General features: G+C 40.9%; 1 long non-coding RNA gene across 2 annotated transcripts; it reads left to right on the top strand.

The window, feature by feature from the left end:
- The first annotated feature begins 726 nt into the window (after positions 1–726).
- LOC122558678 lies at positions 727–1,845 on the top strand. 2 transcript variants are annotated; one of them, XR_006314224.1, is made up of 3 exons: positions 727–792; positions 907–1,249; positions 1,369–1,845. It is a non-coding gene; the product is annotated as an uncharacterized LOC122558678 (long non-coding RNA). The 2 variants fall into 2 exon arrangements; XR_006314223.1 differs by lacking the exon at positions 727–792 and having other exon boundaries at positions 799–1,249.
- Positions 1,846–8,619: the final 6,774 nt, after the last annotated feature.

Genomic DNA, 8,619 nt, shown 5'->3' with positions numbered 1-8,619 from the left:
TCCTTAGTGTGTTATTTATCCTATTGGTGAGCTGTGGGGTGGGGTCAAATTCCTTTATTTGGTAGGTGTTGGTATCTGCAAGTAGTTGTTGTGCTTTTTGGATGTAATCAGATTTATCAGTACGCATCAGTGCGCAGGAAGCTCCCAAGCACTGATGATGTCGCCTAGCCAGGGGACGAAACGTTTGCAACAAAAACTTCCAGCTCGGCGAACAGAACCACAACAAAATGGTTAATGGTTATGCTTTGAAATTCCACTTTGTGGGAAGTTCACACCAAAGGGAAAGAGGAGGAACAGAATTTCTTGATGCAGATCTGGATAGATTGCTTTTAAGAAACTTTAAGAACCGAAAATAGAATTTGCATTTTAAAAATAAAATTGAAGACTTTGGATTAGATCAGTGTCACTAAAACCAAATGAAAGCCCTTGGAGAGGAATTTTTTACTTTAGGGGGCACGGGTTTAAAGTATGCAAACTGAGTGCATCAGGAATTCAACTCCACCTCATCACCTTCCACACTTTAATTGCTGTGTGATAAGCTGCATGTCAGCAAATCATTTATTGGCAAGTAAAACTCCTCCCTTTGTCTGGATTGTTGTAAAAGTTTAGAACAGCAAATTCATCCTTTCAACTCTGAGTACTATTTGCGCCAATCATATTGTTGCCATGGTCAGAGATTAGAGATGGCCAATAAACAATTCATTTTATGTATAACTACAGTGACGCAGATTGCAAGGTCATAACTGAAGAATATCCTGCCAACTTTACATGTTCTCCAGTAAACCTCAACAGGTATGGTTTTATAAGAAGTCATAATGACAAAAGCATTCAAAGCTGTTTGCTTAATTTCAGTTGCTAAGTGTTACACTTCAACTCCTGATTGATAGTTTTATTTGGTCATCATAGAAACACTTTAGCTGCCCACTACAAACAACAAAACAGTGTGATGTTTAGCTGTGAAGGAGTATGGAGCTTTCAGACCTTCTGAAGGGTTAGTTGAATTGAACTGTGGAACTGAATGCAGCCAAACGTCTCCACGAAGTGATTCCCAGAATGGGCTGCCATAGCAGTAAAGGCACTCTTGTGCTGGATGGATCCCACAAAGATCAAGATCATCCCCAAAAAGAAAAAGAAGACCAGAATTCTAAAATTGAAAATCCTACAAAGGATAATCTACCAAATGAGAAGAACGATGAGCTTGAATTAGTAACGAATTAAATAAGACTGTTTCCCTGGTGAAGAACACAAGGTTTCATTTATTTCTATATGTAATTTAATCTTATTTATTTGCCTTTGTCAGTGCCAAATAGAAATAACCTGTGGCATTTTTGTTTCTGTTGTTAATTAACTCAAATACTTCATCCTCAGGCATCGTGAACAAGATGCAGCGAAGGAATTCAAACCATTAAACCTTTTTTGGAAATTAAAACCGTCATTTATCTTCATGGTCAAGATGTTCAGATGCAGTGATCCAAAGGATTCGTCAGCCTCAAAATACTTCAGGCAGTTTGATCAAATCTAAATCAGTAGAATCATGTTTTGAATTATTTTAAAGCATTGAAATTGAAATCCTTTTACAAGGATGTTTATTTTAGCAGTAATCATTTTGCACATTAGCAGAGGTTGTAAACCCTGTAGTCGAACATTGTAAATTGTGTTGTGTTATTATCATATACCACACTTGTAGTTACCACTAAATATATTGGTGTGTTCATCAGCAGTGTAATATGTAGCACAAGATGGGGTTTTATAAAACATTGATACATAATCACATGATTTTGCTGGATGTATTTCACTGCACTGTTCCAGCAGGTAAAATATAGAAATAAAACATTACATCAAGAACTGTGATATTACAGTTTTATAGTAAATAGCATTCAAGTATCAGAACAGTGCTGCTTAGTATTAGAAACAGTCTTTAGTTGCATAAGGTCATTGAATCAAATATGTGGTATTGTAGACCACTCAAGTCAGTGATTAAAATAATATTTTATTAGTAACTGCATTAAATAAATATGGAAAATTTACAATTAGCATGCACTAAGTGGTTAGATTTCTCCATGAATTATCCAGGACATCTACTGTAACTTCATTACATTTAGATAATGGTTTCCATGGATCTTCTGCAGATGACTGAGGGAACCTGAATGATGCTCACATGGCATTTCTTGAACAAGGTGATTTGGAGGGACTTTGGGAAATAAATGGATCAGTTTTGATAATGTGAAATGTGACAATACACTGTAGGATTGGTATTTCTTTAGGGCGACAAGACCACATTTGCAAACTATGTGCAATGTATGAATGAGTGAAAGCACCTCATCTTTCCCAGTATGAAATCAAGCTTCCACAGAGAAGCTCCACAGAGAATTTGGCAGCTTTCCTATAAAGCACACAAATACATCTCTCTCTGGCAGACATGAAATCCGCTGTGCGATGTTAAAACCATCTTCTGAAATTTCACTAAGTTCAGGCCAATAATATAGGATGGAAAATCAGACTATAGACTTTAACATTGAAAAAAAGAATTATCAGGAATCCAAGCATCACTGGTAATAGCAATAATCAACTCTGTTGCAAGAAATACATACTTACCTGACCTGTAGTACAGCAAATAAAGTCTAGAAACTGTATAACGAATCCTTGGTTATCCACCCAGTTATTCTTGCAATTTCAAAAATAATTTTCAACATTACTTGAGATAATTACAATGCCACCCCATTTTTGTGGCTTATTCCACAGCCATTTGACAGTCAACAGGTTCTTTAATTGTCTTGATGAAGGCTGTACTGCCACCGAGGGCTTAAGTCCTGCCTTTGGGAACTGCTAGCTTTGATTGTCCAACAGTCCTCTGGGTCGAAAAGTGTGGTGCTGGAAAAGCCTGGCAGGTCAGCTAACATCTGAGGAGCAGGACAGTTAACGTTTTGGGCATACGCCCTTCATCAGGAATGTGGAGGGGGGTGGGGTGGGTGGTGGGGAAGGGGGCTGAGAGATAAATCGTGGGGTGGAGGGTGTTGGAGAGTTGGCGAGTGGCTTTGATTTGGCACTGGAGGAGGCATAAGACTTGCATGTCCTTCGGGGAGTTAAAGTGGTTGGCCATAGGACAATGGGATTGTTTGGTGCACGTGGCCCAGAGATGTTCCCTGAAATACTCTGCGAGTTGACGTCCTGTCTCCCCACTGTAGAGGAGACCACATCGAAAGTAATGGATGCAGTAGATAAGGTGGGTGGATATGCAGGAAAATCTCTGCCGGATTTGAAATGATCCTTTGGGGCCTTGGATGGAGGTGAGGGAGAGGTATGGGGGTAGGTTTTACACCTCATGCGGCAGCAAGGGATGCTGCAGGGAGTGGAGGGTGGGTTTGTGGGGGGGCATGGACCTACTGAGGGAGTAACAGCGACAATAGTCTCTGTAGAACACAGATCGGGGTGGGGCGGGGAATATATCTTTGGTAGTGGGTTCTGATTTTAGGTGGTGGAAATTGAAGCACCACTCTTTTGAACTGGCCCACCTGTCCATCTTCCTTCCCACCTATCTGCTCCACCCTGACCACCGACCCATCACAATTACCCTCCACCTCCATCCACCTATAGCCTTCCCAGCTACCTTGCCCACTACCCCACCCCCACCCTTCTACTTATCTCTCAGCCCCTTCCCCCTCCACATTCCTAATGAAGGGCTAATGCCTGAAGCAAGGTTTCTCCTCCTCCTTGGATGCAGCTTGACCTGTTGTGCTCTTCAAGTGCCACACTTTTTGAATCTGACTCTCTAGCATTCACTTTCAACAGTCCTCTGGTCCCAGCCATAAGGAGAGATGATAACTACACCTCATTGTCCAGGGCATCTGGCAGCTCCTGATGAGGATGATGTGGTGAGTGGAGGAAGAGAGGGTTTGGTGGGTGGGTGAGTCATGGGGGCAAAGGGGAGAGACAGGCCAAGGGGAAGATATGAAGAAGGAAAAGAGCTGAGGGACTCAGATTGGCCCATGGTACCTAAAAAGGAGTTAGCCCCCTTTCCTCACCACCAGCATGAAGTGTGGTCATGATGCAGTCTCCTTTACATTGGCAAAACCAAGCACAGACTGGGTGACTGTGTTTTAAAACACCTCCACTCTGTAGGAATGACCCTGACCTCTCAGTTGTTTATTGTTTCAATAAACCCCCCCCCTACTCTCATGCTAGCATTTTTATCCCAGGCCTGCTGTGATGTCCCAATGAAGCACAACTGAAGCTTTAGAAACACCTCATTTTCCATGTAGGCACTTTACAGCCAGTGGACTCAATATTGAATTCCACAATATCAGGGGCTGATAGTATAAAATCTGTCCTCCATTTATCATATTGTCACACCCACACCCACGCCTTGTCTTATTTGTGCCTCATTTATTTTGCTCTCAGTTGAGAGGATCCTTCTCCTTTTTCATACTTTAATTTACATCACTTTACACCTCTCTTTCTCCTGCATCACAATGAGTGACCCCTTTGCCTTTTGCAAAGGGCCTTCACACCATCTGTTCCTCTCACTCCTCCTCTGCCGCTATCAAAATGATTTCAATAAAGCCCCATATTCTAACTCCTTTCAACTGCGGTTGCATTGTTTCTTCTGTCACATTTTATTAATGTGATTTTTTTCTGTTACACCTCACTGGGGTAATACTCTGGAAATCAAGTCCCTATTCCTGGAGTCAACCCAAAAGTTAACTATTTTAATAGCTATGCAATATTCCGCAAATTACTTGTCTTTAGACCTAAATTGAGTGACGGAAAGCACAGACCAGATACACGTACTTAGCAAGAATGACTGACTGTTTATCTATAGTTAGAATCCATTTCTCTGTAATAAATAATTATAAACATCAACATAACTCTACTCATTAAAACTTTAGCCCCTTTACAAACATTTCCTGCATACACATATGACACAGACAGGAAAATAAAATACCTGGTAAGATGGCTGGACCGAGGCATGAGGAAGGCATTTCAATGATTCCTATTCACAACGTTCACTGAGATGTTCCTCTTAGCTGCTTAGTACATGGTGCTCCTTGTTTCTCCTACTCCATATTCTTTCACTTGCTTGCAGAAGGTGCAGGGTTGCTTATATAGTCTCTAGCTGACTCATCAAAACCACAGCTTATAGCAACTGAGGCAAAAATAAAGCAGCTTTCTTCAGCCTTAAGGATGTTTTTACAATAAAGAGTCAGCTGTTGACCTTGCAGAAATCTGTGGCTTCTCCCTCAAACATTCATACCCCTAAACTGGGAGCTAACCACATGGTTGTTGGCAGCTAGGAGCTCTTGCCATTAATAACTTGTTGTTAGCTCACACAGGTGTAAGACACTTGTTGCTGGTAAAGCTCCATCAGTAAACAGCCTCTAGTTCCAGTTTGTTTGCCACCACATTTTCATTACGACTTGAACAAGCAGATGTGTAAACAACACTTGCATCAAGTTACTTGTTTGTAAGAAGTAACAGCAACCTTTCAACAATCCTTGTTTTTTTAAAAATAGTTCTTTATCCAATTTCAGTCCACAATAAGTACAGAAAAATAAAGCAATACAGTCTTTACATGTTAAATTTTGAAAAAGGTTCTGCAGTATCTAAATGCTACTGCATATTTGTCTTTAAAGCTTTTATACCTGCAATAAATCAATGCTTTTTTAATCTGTGCTTGGAAGATTCTTATTTTGTTCTTTTACAACTTTAGATATTGTATAATAACACTGCTGTAACTCAACACCAGGTTATAGTCCAACAGGTTTAATTGGAAGCACACTAGCTTTCGGAGCGACGCTAGTCCAACACCGGCATCTCCGAATCATGCTGTAACTCTGTACTGCTTACTGGGAGTCTTATCGTTTTGTGTTCATAATGGAGGTATTCCACTTTCTCCAGGTAAAATAAAGGTTTTCCCATAATTTGAAGCTTTTAAATGGGCAAAATGGACATATTCCCATCTTTCATATGCTAAAATATAATGTACAGCCCCTTTCACATTTTCCAAGTTTATGTATGTTTTTGTGCCAGACAATGGTCCACAATTTGCTAATGAGTGCTTCAGCTAATTCTAGATTTGGTCATATCACAAGCTTGTCAAGGTACTCATAATCAAATGGGGAAGTTAAGCATGTGGCTGGCCAGTCAAGTCATTTGTGCAGAAAAATGCTGAGTTTAAATAGGTTGCTAAATTAATGGTTAACCCAATTCCTGTGTGGTTTACCATAATCAGAATTGCTGAAGGTTAGAAAGCTGAAGTGTCAACCCTATATCGTGCCAAATAAATTGACTACACAGTTACACACTTGTGATCATTCAGATGTGTATAAGAAGGAACAGTCTATTTGGCAAGGCCTCGATTAGACCATATGATATAGGAGCAGAAGTAGGCCATTCAGCCCATTGAGTCTGCTCCATAGTTCAATGAGATCATGGCTGATTTAATTATCCATAAATTCACTTTCCTGCCTGTTCCCCATACCAATGACTTCTTTTCTGATTAAATAAAAAATCTGTCTCAGCTTTGAATATAGTTAACAACCCATCCTTACCAGCCTTCTGCAGTAAAGGATTCCACAGATTCACTACTTTCTAAAAAGAAATTCCTCCTCATCACTGTCTTAGATATGTGACCCCTTATTCTGATGTTATGTCCTCTGAACCTCGACTCTCCCACAAAAGGAAACAACTTCATCATATATACCCTGTCAAACCCTGCAAAGTATTGCAAGGACTTGTCTCATTCTTCTGTATTCCAGCAGGTACAGGCCCAACCTATTCAATTGGTCCTCATAAGACAATCCCTCCTCGTCTGGTGTCAGTCTAGTGAACCTTCTCTGGACTGTCTCCAATTTTTTTCCTTAGTTGAGGGACTCAAAACTGTTCACAGTAATCCAGCTGTGGTCGAACTAGTGCATTATACAGTTTTAGAAAAAACTCTCTACGTTTATATTCCGTCCCCTTTGAAGTAAAGACCAATATTCCAGCTACATTCCCTGAACCTGGATGCTAGCCTTTTGTGATTAGTGGACCAGGACTCCCAAATCTCTTTGTTCTATAGCTTTCTGCAGCTTTATTTCATTTAAAAATAATATTTAGCTCCCTTCTGTTTTTCTGGCAAAAATACATACATCACATTTCCCCACATTTATACTCCATCTGCCAAGTTTTTGTTCACTCACTGAACCTGTCCGTATCCCTCTGCCAATTCCGTATATTATGCTCACCACTTGCCTTCCCATCAATTCTTGTGTCATCTGCAAATTTGGCTAAAGCGCATTCACTTTCCTCATCAAAGTAATTTATATATATCAGAAATAGTTAGAACTCCTACAGTGTGGAAACTGGCCCTTCAGCCCAACAAGTCCATACTGCCCCTCCAAAGAGTATCCCACCCAGACCATTCCCCTAACTAATACATCGAAGCTACACAGCCCTGAACACTGTGGGTAATTTAGCATGGACAATTCACCTAACCTACGCATCTTTGGACTGTGGGAGGAAACTCACACACAGACACAGGGAAAATGTGTAAACTCCATACAGACAGTCACCCTGGTGCTGTGAGGCAGCAGTGCTAACCACTGGGCTGCCGCGCCACCCTTACACTGTGAGTCCCTAGACAATTGTAGCCCCTGCACTGATCCCTGTTGAACTCCAGGTTTCAATTGCTGAAATTGTCCCCCATATCAAAACTCTATATTTTAGTTAGCCAAACCTTTATCCATGCTCCTGTATTATCTCTAACCCCAAGGGATAAAAGGTTGCAGACTCCCATTAGCAGTGGTCAGTGTTAGGGGGAGGATTCAATCTCCTTCCATGGTTGCTACCTCCTGGGACAATGACGCACATGTTCTCTTTGCTGATCTCCTTTGGTTTACTGGAAATTAGTCTTTTGCTGCAATGGAAGAATAGGGCTTGGGGTCTGACTGTTACTTTGGGAGAGGGATTGAGAGGAACCGACACACTGCAGATTATTGGACCTGATCCTACCTTTTAAAACAGGAATCTTTTTTTTTTGGTTTGTATTGTACTCACTGGCTTAAAAGAGCAGCTTAATGTGGGGTATGTCCAATGAGGTCATGGAGATAACAGGCACCTGTCATTTTAGCAGCTCTGCTGCCTGGTGAAATCCTGGTGTTCGGTGAGGAGTGGGTGATAGTTGTTAAAGGTAGGCACATGGTGAAAAGCGAGAGAGTAGGGTCCTGTTCAGTTTAGATCAGGCAGATGATGCTCAACTCAACCTGCCAAAAGCTGCCAATGGGAGAACTGAGGCATTCCATGATCAGGCCTAATTCAAATATTTTGGCAGCTCATTGAACTGGAGATCAGGGAATTGATCAGGATGAGTGTTATGTGAGGTCATTGATAGGCCTTTATCCTTCATGCTCTCATGGCTAGTTGCTTTGCTACAAATGATGAAATATTGGAGGTTAGCATTACCCTAATTGCCATGTCTGTCAGAGGATGGGTAAGGGTTTGTTTGAAGTTGTTCACTGTCACCAATCCTTCTTTCTCTGTACTGTCTCTAGGGTCTATCTAATGATCAGTTGTGAAGAATACATCACTGTACAATCTTTACAGAAGAGGCACTATTCATACTTAACAAAAGAGTTTATTGCA

Source organism: Chiloscyllium plagiosum, chromosome 17, assembly GCF_004010195.1.
Source record: "Chiloscyllium plagiosum isolate BGI_BamShark_2017 chromosome 17, ASM401019v2, whole genome shotgun sequence".
Lineage (NCBI taxonomy): Eukaryota > Metazoa > Chordata > Chondrichthyes > Orectolobiformes > Hemiscylliidae > Chiloscyllium > Chiloscyllium plagiosum.
This window is presented reverse-complemented; position numbering and strand designations above follow the sequence as displayed.